General features: G+C 42.4%; 1 pseudogene; it reads right to left on the reverse strand.

Moving 5' to 3' along the window:
• Positions 1-18,203, reverse strand: part of LOC119887775 — an 878,746-nt pseudogene that overhangs the window by 621,819 nt on the left and 238,724 nt on the right.

Below are 18,203 nucleotides of genomic sequence, written 5' to 3' on the forward strand. Positions count from 1 at the left end.
CTTTCAGCTGCTCAGTTTGTAAAACAAGTTTCGGTAACAGAAGCACTTTGTCCAAACACATGAGAGTCCACACAGGAGAGAAACCCTTCAGTTGTTCTCTCTGTGGTAGAAGATTTGCACAAAAGTCATGCTTGAAACAACACATGAGAATCCACACAGGAGAGAAACCCTTTAGTTGTTCTCTCTGTGGTAGAAGATTTGCACAAAACTCAGCCTTGACCTTACACTTAAGAGTTCATACTGGAGAAAAACCTTTCACTTGCACAGTTTGTAAAACAAGTTTCCATGTCAGAGGCCATTTGTCCAGACACATGAGAATCCACACTGGAGAGAAGCTTTCTTAAAATACCTCACCTTGCTTTTCCCTTCAGTTCTCTTTTCCCTACACTCACAAACAGGGCTGCGCGAAATAACAAAAATCTCACATCTTTAATGAGATTTGAATTTCCAACTGTATCTCTTATCAACATATACACATATAACATCACAACAACAGCATGTCTAGGTGAACTGAAATGTTAGCTGAATGTCTGTGGGCAAGTCATGAAACGTTACCTGACGCACACATCATGGCTGGAACTCCTATAATAGTGTTGTGTGGCTCGTCCATACAACAGACTTCCCTCTTACGCGTGAGCTTCTCGCTTTTTTTGCATGGTCCGAGTCCTCCTGTTCAGTATTACCCAGAGTAAACGTCACTCTCCTCCATGTTTGTTTATTCTGAATGCAAATTTCTTTCCTGCAACACCGGCATGTGTGGAAGAACATAGGAACAAAGTTATTTTTAAATTGGATCTGTTGAGTAATTTTGTTTCTTTCTATTACTATATGCATTAGGCTATGTCTTATGTTTTATGCATTGAGAAACATACGTTATGGAAGTTTTCCTGGGTGTTAAAAATAAACAGAAAAGCAACAGAAAAGTCGGGAGCTCCATCTTTGAGCTGTTCGGTCGAAAGGTTTCATTTGGTTGTAAAGTTACAGCCTTGTGTTGTGTAATGGTAACTATTGAACCCTGAGAATGTGAAATTGCTTTCTAACTGAAGAGGAAGTGATGTCTTAACTGAAGACGCGCCTTGATGAGTGACAGAGAGTTTCATTTGCATTGTATCCCTTGGAAAGCTGCTTGCAATGTAAATGTAAAATTTGAGTAAAGTCCGCTATTGAGCAGATTAAGTCTTTGAAAATGAAGTGTCAAATGCTGTTCTCATTTTCATTTTCAAAAAGTTAGAAAATGGTATTTTGGGATAAAAAGACAATGGTGGAATGTAAATACAAAGTCAGCCTTCTATCACCTGAAGAATATATCGAGGATTAAAGGACTTATGTCTCAGCAAGACCTGGAAAAACTTATCCATGCATTTATCTTCAGTCAATTCGACTACTGTAACAGCGTACAGGGCTCCCTAAGAAATGCATCAGACAGCTGCAGCTGATTCAGAACGCTTCTGCTCGAGGTCTTTACATTGGCTTCCTGTATGTCAAAGAATTGATTTCAAAATCCTGCTGTTAGTTCATAAAGCACTAAATGGTTCAGGGCCAAAATACATTTCTGATCTTCTGCTTTGTTATGAACCATCCAGACCTCTCGGGTCGTCTGGGGCAGGTCTGCTTTCTGTCCCCAGAGTCAAAACTAAACAAGGAGAAGCAGCGTTCAGTTATTATGCTCCGTATATCTGGAATAAACTCCGACATAACTGCAGGTCTGCTGAAACTGTACTTTTAAATTAAGACTGAATACTTTTTTACCTTTTTTTTTAAAGCAGTAGATTAGTAACTTTCACTGCACTGTAACATCCTGTTTTCTTTTTCTTTGTTTTTAGATTTTCAGTAAACACTATTTACACGGTGAGAAATGAGTAGGTAATTGAGTGAAAAGAGAAGGAGAGTGAGTTTGAACAGAGTGAAGGAAGTGGTCTTAAATCTCGCGCCCAAGTGATTTGCAGGAGCCTCTGTCCACCTGTAAATGCACAGGACTGTAACTGGATCAAAGTGGCCTGCGGACAGACATGTCCTGCTTTCTCTGTAGTGTCCGAGGGTTTTTGGGGTTTCCAGCTAATAAGTTGCCTCAGACATAACCAAACTCTGTGGACCCAAATATTGTTATGGACCCGAGTACAGACTAGCTAGAAAGTGTAGATTATGGTAAGAGTACTTCTGTTTTTATTCTCTTTTCAAAGACAAAAAAATAATTGTTTACTCAATTATTTGCTAAACTCTCAGCCTGCTTTGTGTTTTCTTCCCGTCGACCACTTTTTGTCACCCCAGGTCAAAGTTGACCCGGTCTGGTTTGCCTGCTCTTAAAGCATCCAGTTTAACATATCACCCAATTCTGTGTTACACCTTCTTAGCCAACTTCATTCCAACTCATTACCACTATTCTTACACTTCTTGGTGGAATTCATGGTCAATATGTCTCGTATATATGAAACTACACCAAATTTCTAAGGTAAAAAAAGCATAAATTATGAATTCTTTTGACTAACAGTTAAGATCAGAGGACTATATGTTGATGGGTTATCGCAGACTTGTATATGTCAAAGTTTAGTCTGGATACTGGTTTGAAACCATTTCATTATTTTTAATGGCAGCAAATAATCAGACTTTTTGTCCTCAAAATTGACCCGGTCAGGTTTTTCTGTTTATAAAGCATAATGAAAAATTATCACTCAATTCTGTGTTACACCTTCTTAGCCAACTTCTTTCCAAATCATTCCCACTAGTTTTACACTTTTTTTATGGAAGTCAGGGTCAAAAAATCTTAATTTATATGAAAGTATGCCTGGGCATGCTATAAACTGGCCGTGGCTTCTTCACTGGATTAGAACCAGCGAGCATCAACAGACCCAAGTAAAGAAAATCCTTTTCTTCTGCAGATTCCTCCTGGTCTCTCTCCTCCTCAACAGGGTTCCAAATTATATCTAGAGCCTCTGACACAGCATGATAGGGAGGCCTCTTTAACGTGTTGTCTCAGACTAAAAGGGCTAAAAAGCTTCAAAAGCTCAGATTTATCAACTTTTGTTGTTGTGAAAGGCATATCAAGGAGTGGTAGGAGTACGTTTACAGAGATGTACTTACACTGAAGAAAATTATAAATGCAACACTTTTGTTTAGGCTCACATTCATTGTGAGCTGAACAAAATTTCTCTCAAATAGTATTCACAAATCTATCTAAATCTGTGTTAGTGAGCACTTCTCCTTTGCTGAGATAATCCATCCACCTCACAGGTGTGGCAGATCAAGGTGCTGATCAGACAGCATGGGGATTGCACAGGTGAGCCTTAGGCTGGCCACAATAAAAGGCCACTCCAAAATGTTCCATCACACAGCACAACGCCACAGATGTTTCAGGTTTTGAGGGAATGTGCAGTTGGCATGCTGACTGCAGGAATGTCCACCAGAGCTGTTGCCCGTGAACTGAATGTTAATTTCTCTACCATAAACCGTCTCTAAAGGCATTTCAGAGAATTTGGCAGTACATCCAACCAGCCCAGGACCTCCACATCCAGCATCTTCACCTCCAAGATCTGAGACCAGCCACTCGTACAGCTGCTGCAACAATCGGTTTGCATAACCAAAGTATTTCTGCACAAACTGTCAGGAACCATCTCAGGGAAGCTCATCTGCAGGCTCGTCGTCCTCTTTCGGGATCTCGACCTGACCGCAGTTTGCCATCGTAACTGACTTGAGTGGGGGTTCTTTTCTATGGGCCGTCTCTGGGACAAGTGGGGGCGCCCTTCTCTGCCATCCCACACTGCAGTTAGTCGTAGAAACTGACGTGAGTGGGGAAATGCTCACATTAGATGGTGTCTGACAATTTGGAGAGGTGTTCTTCATGGATGAATCCTGGTTTTCACTGTACAGGGCAGATGGCAGACCGCGTATATGGGGTTGTGTGGGTGAACGGTTTGCTGATGTCAACGTTGTGGATCAAGTGGCCCAAGGTGGCGGTGGGGTTATGGTATGGGCGGGCTTGTGTTATGGCATTTTGAATGCACAGATCTACCATGACGAGATCCTGAGGCCCATTGTTGTGCCATTCATCCACAATCATCACCTCATCTTGCAGCATGATAATGCACAGCCCCATGTCGCAAGGACTTGTACATAATTCCTGGAAGCTGAAAACTTCCTAGTTCTTGCATGGCCTGCATACTCACCGGACATCTCACCAATTGAGCATGTTTGGGAGACTCTGGATCAGCGTCTATGACAGCGTATTCTGCCGATAGGTTTGTTTAGAGCGTAGTGTGGAAGCATCCATGTTATTTTGGTGTAATTTCATGAAAGAAAACCATATTTTCCATACAAAAACATTTGTAAACGGGTCAGATTTGACCCGAAGACAACACAAGAGCTCTTTTAACCCTGATTGTACACTGCACTGTAACTTTTACTGTCCTGTTTTACCCTGTTTTTATTTTCTTATATTTTAATGGGGGTTTTTTTCAATTTCCCTGTGTTGCTTTTATGTTTAAGCACTTTGAATTGCCTTGTTGTTGAAATGTGCTATACAAACAAACTTGCCTTGCGACGCTGAAGGCTGTCCCCAAAAGTTTGCTGTCTGGAGTCGGACCGAGAGCAGACCCTTGTCCCCTTGGAATTTGACCGGGAGCCAGTGAAGGTGAGTGAGGATGGGGGTGATGTGCTGCCAAAGTGTGAGTGAGAACCCTGGCAGCCCAGTTCTGTACATATTGCAACTTGTGCAGGACCTTGCTGGATGCCCCATACAGGACACCACTGCAGTAGTCCAAGTGGGAGGTGACGAAGGAATGGATGAGAGTGAAGGCCGAAGTGTGGAGATGTTCTTGAGGTGGAATTGGTGATGAGTTTAACATGTGACTGAAATAGGATTGTAACATTTGTGAAGAACGGGCTGAAGGAGATCCAGAAATGTTCATGACTTACAACTGCTATATATGTCAGAGGCCAAAGAGCAACTAGGGCTAAGTGTCTTGCTCAGGGCCATGTTGGTGGATGTGTGACAGTGAGGAATTGAACCTGGGTCTCTCACACAGAGTGTACACTAGAATATTATTATACAGTGTCATAATTATTATTTTTTTTTACGTTGTTTGTATTAATGTGTTGTACATTAAGCTTTTTGTACTCTTCTCCAAGGAAGGTTAATCCATTACGGATGAAACGTCTTCTTGTATTTTAATCCAAGTTGCCCTTGATTTTAATTTTTACTTTACTTTGTGGTATTTCTCTGTTTACTTCAGTAAAGGATCTGAATTTTTCTGCCATTGTCAATTTTTAACAAAGATAAATATAAGGTCGGTCCATTTTATTTTGAAAATCAGCACAGAAGTGCTACCGGAAGCAAGTGAACTTCCGGTGGCTAACATGCTAACTTTTCCTTTCGTTACCGTGAGATGCAGCCGGAGTTCAGCAGCAGAGCCTGCATGTGAGGATCAACGTGTTTAAGTGGACTCTGTTTAAACTTTCGGGATGTTTCACCTCAGACTCATCTCCTGTTAGCCAAGAATGCTAAAGGAAGTTAGCTTGTTAGCAGGAAGTAGCCGGAGCCGGAGCTCGGCCTCACAGTCGGAGCAGCTTCCATAGAGACCAAACTGTATTTTTCACGGAGCCCAAATGTCCAAATGTCCAGATAGAGCTGTCTGAATAGACTCTGTGCTGTTCCCTTTATCTGAACATGTTTAACATCTGAATTATCTCCCGCTGTCCTACGAAGCTAATGCAGTTAGCTTAGCTTGCTAGCTGGAAACAGTCTGGAGGAAAAGCTGCTGTGAATCAGTAAAAATGTCTAAAGTGGAGAACGAGGAGGAACTTTGTGGACAACGCAAACTACTGGACGCTGTTTTCAAGCCTGAAGCAGGTTTGTACACTTTACTGCTTATTCTCACTGTAAACTGCCTTTACTGCAGTAAAAGTACTAATACCACTCTGTGAAAATACTCCACTGCGAGTAAAAGTCCTGCATTCAAACCTTCCTTCCTTCCTTCCTTCGGCCGGTGTGTCTCTCTTCCTGTATGTTTCTCTGCTGACTTTCTCCATCAGCAGTACGTTTCATAAAGCCGTGTTTAACCACTTTTATAACCACCTATTTCCAGCAAAAAACGCCTGAAATAACAAACCCAAAATAAATCAGTAGTAACTCCTCAACCATTTGGCCTAGAGGCATAATTCTCTCCTTTGACAGGTCAGAAGCTAAGGAATGTAAACACCGACCACGGGGAGAGTAAAATGGTTTACAGTTAATGATAAAAAAAATTCCAGTTCCCTTGATGTTCATGAGCTCTTCTCTGGTGAAAGAGCTCCGGGAATCACAGCCGAAACTGAGTTAACTCACAAAACAAAACAAAGCGCACCAAACACCGAGGCAGCTATACTCCGCGCCATCTTGACTGAAGATTGAGATATATATATATACTGTTTGTGTGTTCAGTGAAACATGTTATTGGGAGTTTTCTTCAAAACACTTTCTCTCCAGACAAACAACATAAAGCTTCTAAAACACTGAAATATTGATGAAAACAATTGATCAATATTCCTGTGCCGCACTCCCGCAACACAAGTTGAGAACAGAACATCCTTCTGTACTTACTGCTGTAAGCTCTTTCACTTCATCTTGAGCAGACGATTCGATTGGTATACGGGATGTCTGTGTAGCTCCAACAGGCCGGCCAGTAGAGGCCGATAAAGACCGCCTCCCCCAAAGCAACTCTTCTTCTCTCCTTCAATTTGAGGAGAGCGATTTATGTTGTGATAAAAGTTTATTTAGGTGCTCGGTGTTTGGTGTGGATAAAAATGTTCGGTTTGAGATGCTAGCTGAGCCTCCTAGCTTCAAGGAGGTGTGTGGCATGCATGGAGTGACAGGTCGAAAAATCAATCCTCCTGCCCTTTAACGAGCCAAATATACTTTGGCAGGTGCTCGTATACCTGGCCGGCCCGTCCAAGTAAAGTTTTGACTGTAAATATTAATAAAATTGGTCAAAGGTGTAAAATTGACAGAATAGAGGCCTACATCTTGCCCTAATTTTAAATTAACTTTAAATTGACAGATACTTAACTTGGCGGGCCGGCCAGGTATATGAGCACCTGCCAAAGTATATTTGACTCCCCACTTCAACATTTTGCAGAGAAGCACAGAGAGAGATGTTATTTGATGTTATGTTAATGGACTCTGAGGAAATGTTACATTACAGAGCGTCAGTGAACGCACCACTGCAGATGTCACTCACTAATGTTAAGTTTCAGTTTAGATCCACATGCGGCGCACTTGAAACCTGAATCACAGGTGAGTTTATTAAACGCAGCGACTTTATGAAACGTACTGCTGATGGAGAAAGTCAGCAGAGACACAGGGAGGGAGAGAGAGAGAAAGAGGCGGAGCCAGCTGGCGTGTTTACCTGAGGATGCTTCTCAAGTCTCTGATTTGTCGTTTCCTCACTTGAACCGGAAGTTGCTCCGCTCCGCCATCTTGCAGACCGTCCCAAAGCTCTTATTTGCGCTCCGAGAATCGAGGATTGAGGAGCTCTGAGCGAGGATACACAAGTGCATTTTTGGCAGAGGTTGTTTACTGACCATTAAAGTCAGAGAGAGTCGGAGAGTCTGTCAGCTGGAAATGTGTTTTACATCATTTATCGTCATTTCTATTCAGTCACATGTGAGGCTGATCATTCCTGAGTTTAGTCCAAATAGAAGACCATAAAACATAGTAAACAAGTTAGGAGTCGGACAAGTCCCTAAACTGCACTAAAGTCTAATGAAGCAAGCAAAGGAAAAAAAGCCTGCACATCCAGCCATCTCACCTACTGCATCTGATGGTGCAGCCGGTGGCTCCGTAAGTAAAATCAGCTGATGAAAGTATGAATGAAAGTCGCTACGCTAAAAAAAACATTGTTGCATCATTTTACATCATTTCACATCATTTCAATTTCCCTGAAACATTTAGCCTAATAAATCTCAAGACACCAGGATCATATTCTGGGATATTCACTAACGAATTCACATCAGAAGCAATAAATCTAAATGCAGATAATATCAGCATTGTGCCAGTAGAAATGATCCTGTGAGCAGGACATACAGTAACCTGTAATTATTCATGTGCAGGTGTTTGTTAAACAGGTAACAGAGAATTGTGCTGCTCTGCACTGAGAACTGAGACTTTATTAGTACTGTAATAAATGTTGGTTATTAAAGATTTAACTGCCACTACCTTTGTTTACGCGCTTCGACATCAGAAGCAGAGAACATAATCACAGAGACAGCAATGTAATTATAAAACACAATCTTTATTGGAAATACAAATTCATCTAAAAAGTAGGGCCACCGCACGCAGAGAGCCCTCACAAAGGTCAACCCCTAAAGGTCACCGGAGCCGCCGTACCACCCTGTGACACAGCACTGCAAGGGAACTTTGCACACACTGTAAGAGAACCACTACAGAATGCACTGCAACTACTACTGAGACACCATATAAAAATGTACCACATTTAATAAGGACCACTCTAAACCACAAGCTGGTCAGAACCACTTCTACCAATAGGGGGAGGCAGAGGGCCTCTTTGTCACCAGCGAGGGGTTGCCTGTTGTGAAAGTGACGCCTCTAATGGGTGTCAATTTAAATCTATTTAAGATAACTCATTTGAAGACTAACACACAAAACTATTGACAAGACAACATACAACATCAGAACTGTGTAAGCCTAAAATATATCTGCCCCGGGTCTGACGACAAGACCCCCCCGGTGGGGAGCGGACATGGAATCTCCCGTAGATCAGGAAGCGCACACAGACACGCTCCATTCAGATCATGGTTCAGATTCAGACCCCGGCTGCGGACACCTCGCTTGGATTGGCGGCTTCCGTCCATAAAGTACAGGTACTTACTAGATCCCGGTCCCTCGCTACCTAAAGGAGACGCGTGCCTCCCCTCCTAACACAAGAACAGACCCCCTGTCTGCTATCCTCACTGCCGGCAACACTAAAAGTTGGAAACAGCCACTTGCCAAAACCCACAGCCACGGACGCAAACAGTTCAGTCTCAGCTCGCTAACCAGTCATAACTGCAAGAATCCTTCCGTTCAAGTGTCAACAAGGAGATGAGACTCTGCCCACATTTATTCATTACAGTACCAACACAGTGCGTACAGCTGTTAGAGCCGGCTGGCAGCTGATCCAGTGTTCCTGTTACTAGTTGAATTATTGAAGCGATATACAGTCATCTTTATTTCTACACTGGTACGTTAAGTGCTAAGTAGACAGAATAGGCTCAAATCGATATGCTATATTTAAGGAATTAGCCTGCTAGGCAGCCTCAGCTGGTAAAAGCACAGGCAGCATCAGAAACGAGCAGCTAAGACCCTAATGGAGGATTGAGTTAATGCGCAGGGGTCCATTCAAATCAGCAGTGGTATTTTCTAGAAGTGGTTTCCATTCGGGCTTATTACAGAGATAGACTGTTTAATGGAGAGGTGGTAGTGAGAGCAATGCTGGGTCAGGTGTGACTGTGCAGCAGTGAAATTGTTTACATGGCTCACAAGTCAGGTAGGAGGGCCCCATAGCAGAAGTTTTTCTTGGGTGGTACCATAGCTGTGTGTGTTCTGACATGACAGCGCCAACATTAATGGGCTAAGCAAGGGAAGCTGGTGAGGCACATACTAACACATATTGCACACTTCAATCAAAATATATGAAAATTGTGGTCTGTGCCCCAGTACAGCTTTATGTCTAGCAACGCCCCTGTCCCAGACTGTCACTATTAACAGCGGCAATGTGAAGTACATCTACGAGACAAAGCACAAATCTTTTGAGCAAAGTATCAACTCAAATCTGAGCTGGGGGAACAGAAAATCCAATCCTAGCTGGCAGGACAAGCTGGAGCTCAGGTGTCTCACTGAACAAGAGAAAGTAGGGAAGTGATTTATAAGAGGGAATGAAAGAGAAGAGGAGGTATTAAAGCGGTTCAATTGTTCAAATGTGTTGAGTGTTTATCATTAAATTGGTTCAGACTACACTTGAGTCACTTCAGGCTACACTTATTTAATTTTTCTGAAATTATGCACCTTATTTTAACATGCCTTTTTAAAAAACTCATGCATTTCATTATGCAGCCTTTAGTTTATTTAAATATCGAATTTATTTTTAGGGTAGTTATTTATTATTATCCCTCCAGTTTTATGTGAAAACTGAAAGTAGTAGTAATATTTTTGAAATATTTTATTTGACAGTCAGTGTTTGACTAAAAACATGTGTTTATACAACTATATGTTATTGTACTGAATGAAAATGCTAAGAAGCTAAAAGTTAGTGGTTATGATGTTCTGGACCTTTGCTTAGGGAAATTTTCTCTAACTTGACCTCTTTGAGTTTTAATTGAATAACCCTGACCTAGAATAACCTACTGTCAATACAAATAAGATATACACCGTGGGCGTGTATTTTGTTGTGCAAACCAAAAACTGCAGACTGAATGGTTATTGTTGCATTTATTTCTACTGTGTGATAGGCTAATGTAATGTAAATCCAAACTTTATCTTTCATCACAATCCCTAGGCCTAGTCCTGCATTCAAATATATTTTACAAAATATTTATCATTTCTCCACACATTTAAGAAACTAGTGGTGTCAGAGTTTTAAATGTTAACAGGAAGTTACAGTTTTCTAAAATGTGTATGTATTTCATTATTCTCCACAGACGTCCAGCTGCTGTTGGTGAGTAAAGCAGCAGTTCCCCCTGAGCAGCAGGAGTGGAGCCCCAGTCTGGACCAGGAGGACCCACCAGAGCCCCCACACATTAAAGAGGAGTGGAGGCCCAGTCTGGACCAGGAGGACCCACCAGAGCCCCCACACATTAAAGAGGAGTGGAGGCCCAGTCTGGACCAGGAGGACCCACCAGAGCCCCACACATTAAAGAGGAGTGGAGGCCCAGTCTGGACCAGGAGGACCCACCAGAGCCCCCACACATTAAAGAGGAGTGGAGGCCCAGTCTGGACCAGGAGGACCCACCAGAGCCCCCACATATTAAAGAGGAGTGGAGGCCCAGTCTGGACCAGGAGGACCCACCAGAGCCTCGACACATTAAAGAAGAAAAGGAGGAGCTGTGGACTAGTCTTGGGGGAGAGCAGCTTCGAGAGTTGGAGGAGGCTGATATCACCAAGGTCACATTCACTCCTGTCCCTGTGAAGAGTGAGGAAGATGATGAAGAGAAACCTCTGTCCTCACAGCTTCATCAAAGACTAAGTGATGAGATGAAAACAGAAGCTGATGGAGAGGACTGTGGAGGACCAGAACCAGCCAGGAACTCTGATCCAGCTAGACATTTAATTCCAGCTCCTCATGACAGGTTTTCAAACTTCTCTGAACCGGAGTCTGATGACAGTTTTGATTGGGAGGATATCAGGAAACAAGCTGAATGTGCTACAAGCTTTGACCACAAGGGACATTTGCAGGAAAATAATGGAATCCAAACAGGAGAGAAACTATTTAGTTGCTCAATCTGTGGTAGAAGATTCCTCTGGAAGAAGTCCTTAATGACTCATATGATACTTCATTCAGAAGGAAAATGTTTCAGCTGCTCTGTTTGTAAAAAAACGTTTAAATGCAGGGTAATGTTTGTGAATCATGTGAGATTTCACACAGTGGAGAAACCCTTCATTTGTTCCTTCTGTGGTAAAAGATTCCCACAAAACTCAAATTTGACCCGACACTTAAGAGTTCATACAGGAGAAAAACCTTTCAGCTGCTCAGTTTGTAAAACAAGTTTCGGTAACAGAAGCACTTTGTCCCAACACATGAGAGTCCACACAGGAGAGAAACCCTTCAGTTGTTCTGTCTGTGGTAGAAGATTTGCAAAAAAGTCATCCTTGACCTTACACGTAAGAGTTCATACTGGAGAAAAACCCTTCAGTTGTTCTGTCTGTGGTAGAAGATTCGCACAAAACTCATCCTTGACCTTACACTTAAGAGTTCATACTGGAGAAAAACCTTTCACATGCTCAGTTTGTAAAACAAGTTTCCGTATCAGAGGCAATTTGTCCAGACACATGAGAACCCACACAGGAGAGAAGCTTTTTTAAAATACCTCACCTTGCTTTTCCCTTCAGTTCTCTTTTCCCTACACTCTCACATAGGGCTGCGCGAAGTAACTAAAATCTTGCAACCCGAAAATGAAACATTTTGTCAATTCAATGACATTGGAATTTCCAACTGTAACTCTTTATGCCGTTTATTTTGGTCAGTAGACAGCATTAACAGTGTTATCTGTTGAAATGCAACTGCAGAGATGGTTAGGCTACTGAGTGAATTACTCTGTTCCTAAATACAATCCATATAATTTATTTTAAAATGGCTATTGTAACGTTACCCCTTTATCCTTCCCGAAACACAGGCTAAACTATAACTCAGAACACACAAATACATGCATAGAATGTACTGTACATGCAGAATAAATAAATATATATGTCTACTGTATATCACGTCCTAATGTAATGTTGTGTTAAGACACATTCACATAAAGATCCCCAACAAGTGAATATCAATAAATAACTGAAGCTGCTCAGTTTAAGTCAGTAGAGAAGTTTGGTCAGTAGTGCAAAATATATAAGGCAACCAATTGCATTCAACAAGACACTTTATTATATATTATCTACAGGGAGAGGGTAAGTGAGGTTGTTTTTGTTGAGGACTTTCCACTGTCAGAAGCAGACCAGGTCATAGGCCCCAGATGAGACCAGGTCTTGAGGAGACACGAGCCTGGTGCTGCTGGAAAGAACAGGGAGAAGAAAGATGAAACTGTGTTAATACAAGGTTAATACATTTAAGACATTGATTTTAATATTATATAATAATTATTATTATTATAATATACATGGAAAGCCAATGTTTCCCAAATAATTTCATAAGGTTGAGATTACAGGAGTGAGAGTACACAGTTGGGTCCAGGTGTATCTGGACATTGACATGATTTCGGTTATTTGGTTCTGAACCCCAGTAAAGAATTCGATATTATATAACTATAAACTTTAGTTCATGTTATTTCAGTGGACTAAAAGTTGTAAGACAAGTTCCTTTACACCTTAATAATATGATCATATTTAGTACTACTACTTTGTTGCAAATTCTTTGAATGTAATGACCAAATAAATACCAGAAGAAGAATCAAGTGTGCACGTATCCAGGTAAAAAGCCAAATCAATCGCTGCAAGGTAAAGTAAAAAAGTCTGCACACTTTTAGGCTGATTTTTCTCAGATTATAAAGTAAGCTTTTGTTGGTCATCACTGTTGAGATTAGTTGTAGTTTTGGTGGCAGGCTAGCCCACTGGTTTGGGTGACCCATACAGTATATGGGGTGACCACACACAACCACACATCCCAGAGTAGCAGCAGGGAAAACCTTGACTTGTGTCTGCAGTGGTCACTTTATTAGGTACACCTATACAATCTAATGTAATACAGTGTTTCCCACAGGATTTTAAGAGACTATGAGGGGTGGTGATGGCGCAATGGATAAGACTATGTCTTTGGTGTGAGATACCCGGGTTCAATCCCCCATTATGACCCATCCACCATTGTGTCCCTGAGCAAGATACTTAGCTCCAGAGGCGTGACCTCTGACATGTATAGCAATTGTAAGTCGCTTTGGATAAAAGCATCAACTTAGTGAATAAATGTAAATGGTGGGTGGGCCTCGGACACTCGGGGTGTCTGGGGGTATGCGCCCCCGGAAGAAAACTTTGTACATTTTAAAGTTAAATGCATTAATTTGGTGCAGTATCTATGAAATATTTTTTATACGCTTGTAAACAATGTTGTGCTCTGATAAACTATTTGATCATAAACCTATTGTAGAGCTATAAATGGTGATGATGGTGATAATGTTTTTCCAAAAACCCTAAATCAAAGAATAGAAAATAGAATAAGTACTCTCTAACTCTCTAACATGTTATTATTGTTGTTTTTTACTTTTAATGGACTCATGTAATATGTTTTATACTTTCTGTGAATTTAATCAAATTAATTTTCCATACTGTTTAGATACCTTATTTTGAAAACCGGGCCTTGTCACATGTGTATCCTTGCGCTAAATTCATCCAGTCCGACCCAGTTTGATAAATAATGTTGTATGTGGTTCCCGTATGGCGTAACATGAAGACTTCACAGCCTCTCTTCAGGCAGGACTCTCATCCTGCAGCTCTTGTCTTTGTAAAGAGACAAACTGACAAGATAAAGTCTCTAACCTGCCTGTCAGCTCGCTCTGGGCCGTTACAATGGATTTACCATGAAGGCTTTAATACGTGTGCACTCCAAATGTAATCGCCTTCTAAGAAACAAGTGACAGAAACAGGCCGTTAACGTTACTGTAGTTACCTAAGAATAAAAGTGGTTGTCTCGAGTCGAATGCGAAAGTACAGCGGAGCGGTGGCGCAAAACACAACTTTAGAGGTCTGAAATGTAATTATGAGATTTGTAAAACATGTACATTTTGAAACTATGGCGGAGCAAATTAGACTATGGCGGGCCTCGTTAATTAATGGGAAACACTAAAAAAAAAACACCAGCTCAGCCATCTGCTTTTATGATGCCTGTACTGTTCAGGATTTATTTACACAGACATAGAAGTGTTAATTCACTCACATGTTTTATAATTGGTGATGTTGGTGTTGTACTGAGCTGCATTATATTTAGAGGAGTTTTTTGATATTCTGGCCCTGTAATGTACAGTATGTAAATAGGAAAGACGAAAAAAAAACCTCATATCCAACACAATGTAGTTCAGTAAAACACCCTTTAATTTTAACCTCAGTATTAAACATTTAATTAAATGTACACATTTATGCTATATGCTGTTGTATTGAACTGCATTACATTGTAAAGGTGCACCTATTAAGGCCACTAAGAGCATTCAACACAGTAAGACCAACAGCTGAAAGGATGTGTAAATGCCTCTGTAGCTCAAATTATTTGTATGTCTCATGTCACGATATTCATATTTGGATCAATGTGGAAGAAAGTTTATCCTGGTTATTGTTGGCTGGATATGGTATTTGCACTCCACTAGCTTACTCTTAAATTAGTCCTGCAAATAATCCTACCTTCATGAAGGTTAAAATGTTCAGTTTTTGCTGTTCAGAGGCACTGATTCAACACGGAGAGCTGTTTCTGACAGGGACATAACTCGGTGATATTTGGATCCTTTGGGGATAACTGGCCTCCTCAACAGGAAAACATGAAGTTGTTATCTATCTGCTGCAGTTATAACGTTACTTGCTTTTTGTGCTGCCGATGCACTGTCCAACGTTAATGACTGAATTGTCTATTTACATAGCTAATGTTACCATTCATAGTAACGTTCTCAGGTTAGCTAGCTGCACTTAGAATCTGATTAAATTAGTTAATATCTTCCAATAAACATGAACTAAAGCTGGCTACATAAAAATACCACTATTGACTAAATTCAAAAGATTAAAAAGGTTAAAGGTTAAAATGTCTAAAAAGGCTGTCATTTCATCAACTTACCAGCGAGCATAGGTTGGTCGGACACAACAAAAATGAAAGGGATACAGCGCTGAAACTTCTCTTTTGTGTTTATTGGCGGTGGGCAAACCAGTTTAATGGTGCATTACCGTCACCAACTGGACTGGAATGTGGAACGAGAGACTAAGCAGCAAAATAAATAAACAAAACAAAAATAATTTTAACCAAATCAGTTTTTATAAGAAACTTAATTATATAACATATCTTGCTTGCGGTTTTCCCCAAGAGACCTGACAATGATAAATCATGATGTTTTCAGAACTTTTTTGTTTGTTTGTGTGTTTTCAAAACTATCGGCTGCCCCGTGACACCCGTGACTCCCACGTACATTTTCACATACGAGGAATTTGCCTTGGTATGAATTGGTGCTTACAGTACACATAACATAATAGTAATATAAATATATAAAAAGTAAGGAGATCAAAAAAAATGTACAAGTATACAAAAAATATAAACAGGTACACTAATACTATAAATGCTGACAAGTATGTGCAGAAGTTGGCAACATGTATAAGCACAGTTGAGCGTTGTTGTAAAGTGTGGGGTCAGGAGAGTATATGAGTGTGGGTGATTTTGGGGAGAGGGGCATGAGAGTCACTGACAGTGGGGACCCGGGGCCCTGTTGAGGAAGCCCACTGCCATCGGAAAGAAACTGTTCTTGTGGCAAGAGGTTTTGGTCCTGATGGACTGCCGCCTTCTGCCAGAGGGGAGAGTCTGAAACAGTTTGTGCCCGGGGTGGGAGGAGTCAGCTGCAATCTTTCCTGCTCGCCTCAGAGTCCTGGAGGCGTACAGGTCCAGAAGAGAAGGAAGATTGCATCAACTTCTCTGCAGAGCGAATGATGCGCTGCAGCCTGCCCTTGTCCCTGGCAGTGGCAGCAGCGTACCAGATGGTGATGGAGGAGGTGAGGATGGGCTCAGTGATGGTGGTGTAGAAGTGCACCATCATTGTCTTTGGCAGGCTGAGCTTCTTCAGCTGCCGCAGGAAGTAGATCCTCTGCTGGGCCCTCTTGGTGAGGGAGGTGATGTTCAGCTCCCACCTGAGGTCCTGGGAGGTGATGGTGCCCAGGAAGCAGAAGGAGTCCACAGTGGTGACGGGGGAGTCACACAGGATGATGGGGGAGGGTGGGGCTGGGCTCTTTCTGAAGTCCATGACCATCTCCACAGTATTCTGAGCGTTGAGCTCCAGACTGTTCTGGCTGCACCAGGTCACCAGATGGTCGATCTCCCACCTGTAGGCGGACTCATCCTCACCTGAGATGAGCCCAGTGAGGGTGGTCATCCGCAAACTTCAGGAGCTTGACAGACTGGTGACTGGAGGTGCAGCTGTTGGTGTACAGGGAGAAGAGAAGGGAGGAAAGAACGCAGCCTTGAGGGGAACCAGTGCTGATGGTCCTGGAATCAGAGACATGTTTTCCCAGCTTCACGTGCTGCTTCCTGTCCGTCAGGAAGTCAGTGATCCACCTGCAGGTGGAGTCAGGCACGCTCAGCTGGGAGAGCTTGTCCTGCAGCAGGGCCAGGATGATGGTGTTAAAAGCAGAGCTGAAATCCACAAACAGGATCCTGGCGTAGGTTCCTGGGGAGTCCAGGTCTTGGAGGATGTAGTGAAGGACCATGTTTACTGCATCACCTACAGACCTGTTGGCTCTGTAGGCGAACTGCAGGGGGTCCAGGAAGAGGGTCTGTAATGGATTTCAGGTGGGACAACACAAGGACTTCATAACCACAGAGGTCAGGGCGGTCTGTAGTCTGTAGTCGTTTAGTCCAGTGGTCGTTTAGTCCAGTGGTCCTTGGTTTTTTGGGGACAGGGATGATGGTGGAGACTTTGAAGCAGGCTGGCACATGGCATGTCTCCAGTGAAGGATTAAAAATGTCTGTGAACACCGGATACAGCTGATCAGTACAGTGCTTCAGGGTGGATGTAGAAACAGAATCCGGCCCAGCTGCTTTGCGAGGTTTCTGCCTCCTGAACAGTCTGTTGACGTCCCTCTCCAGAATGGTAAGAGACGGGGATGGATGGTGGACTGTGGCCGATCAGTGGTGTGACGGGGGATGGTGTCAGGTCTGTCCCATTGTCTTTCAAAGCGACAGTAAAACTGGTTCAACTCGTTGGCAAGGCGTGAGTCGTTCATGGTTTGGGGGATTTTGGTTTGTAGCTGGTGATCTGTCTGAATCCTCTCTAGACAGAAGCAGAGTCATTATTTGAGAACTGGTGTTGTAGTACAGCTGTTTAGCATTTTGCTAAACCTTAAATCTGGCCCGGTCGCCACTCCTAAACACGCCTCTTCCTTTTCCAACCTCAGCTGTCTGAGTTTAGCTGTGAATCAGGGTTTGTCACCCTGGTCCGTGTTGCAATGCAGCTGTCTTCACAGAAACTGATGTAGGACGTCACAGCCTCTGTATACTCATCCAGACTGTTGGTAGCAGTCCTGAAAACATCCCAGTCAGTGCAGTCCAAGCATGCCTGGAGGTTCTCCACAGCTTCACTGGTCCATGCTTTGATGTCCTCACCACAGATTTACAGATTTTTGTTTTTGTCTGTATGCAGGAATCAAGTAAACTATGGCGTGGTCAGAGTGTCCCAGTGGAGCTGGCGTGATAGGCACTGCTAAATGTGGTGTAGCAGTGATCCAAGTGTTCTCCTCTCTGATTGGACACTTTATGAACTGTCTGTATTTGGGGAGTTCTTAGCTGAGGTTTCCT

This window comes from Micropterus salmoides, unplaced genomic scaffold, assembly GCF_014851395.1.
Source record: "Micropterus salmoides isolate LMB-PRFRI ecotype aquatic unplaced genomic scaffold, ASM1485139v1 Ms_hic_scaffold_1, whole genome shotgun sequence".
Taxonomy (NCBI): domain Eukaryota; kingdom Metazoa; phylum Chordata; class Actinopteri; order Centrarchiformes; family Centrarchidae; genus Micropterus; species Micropterus salmoides.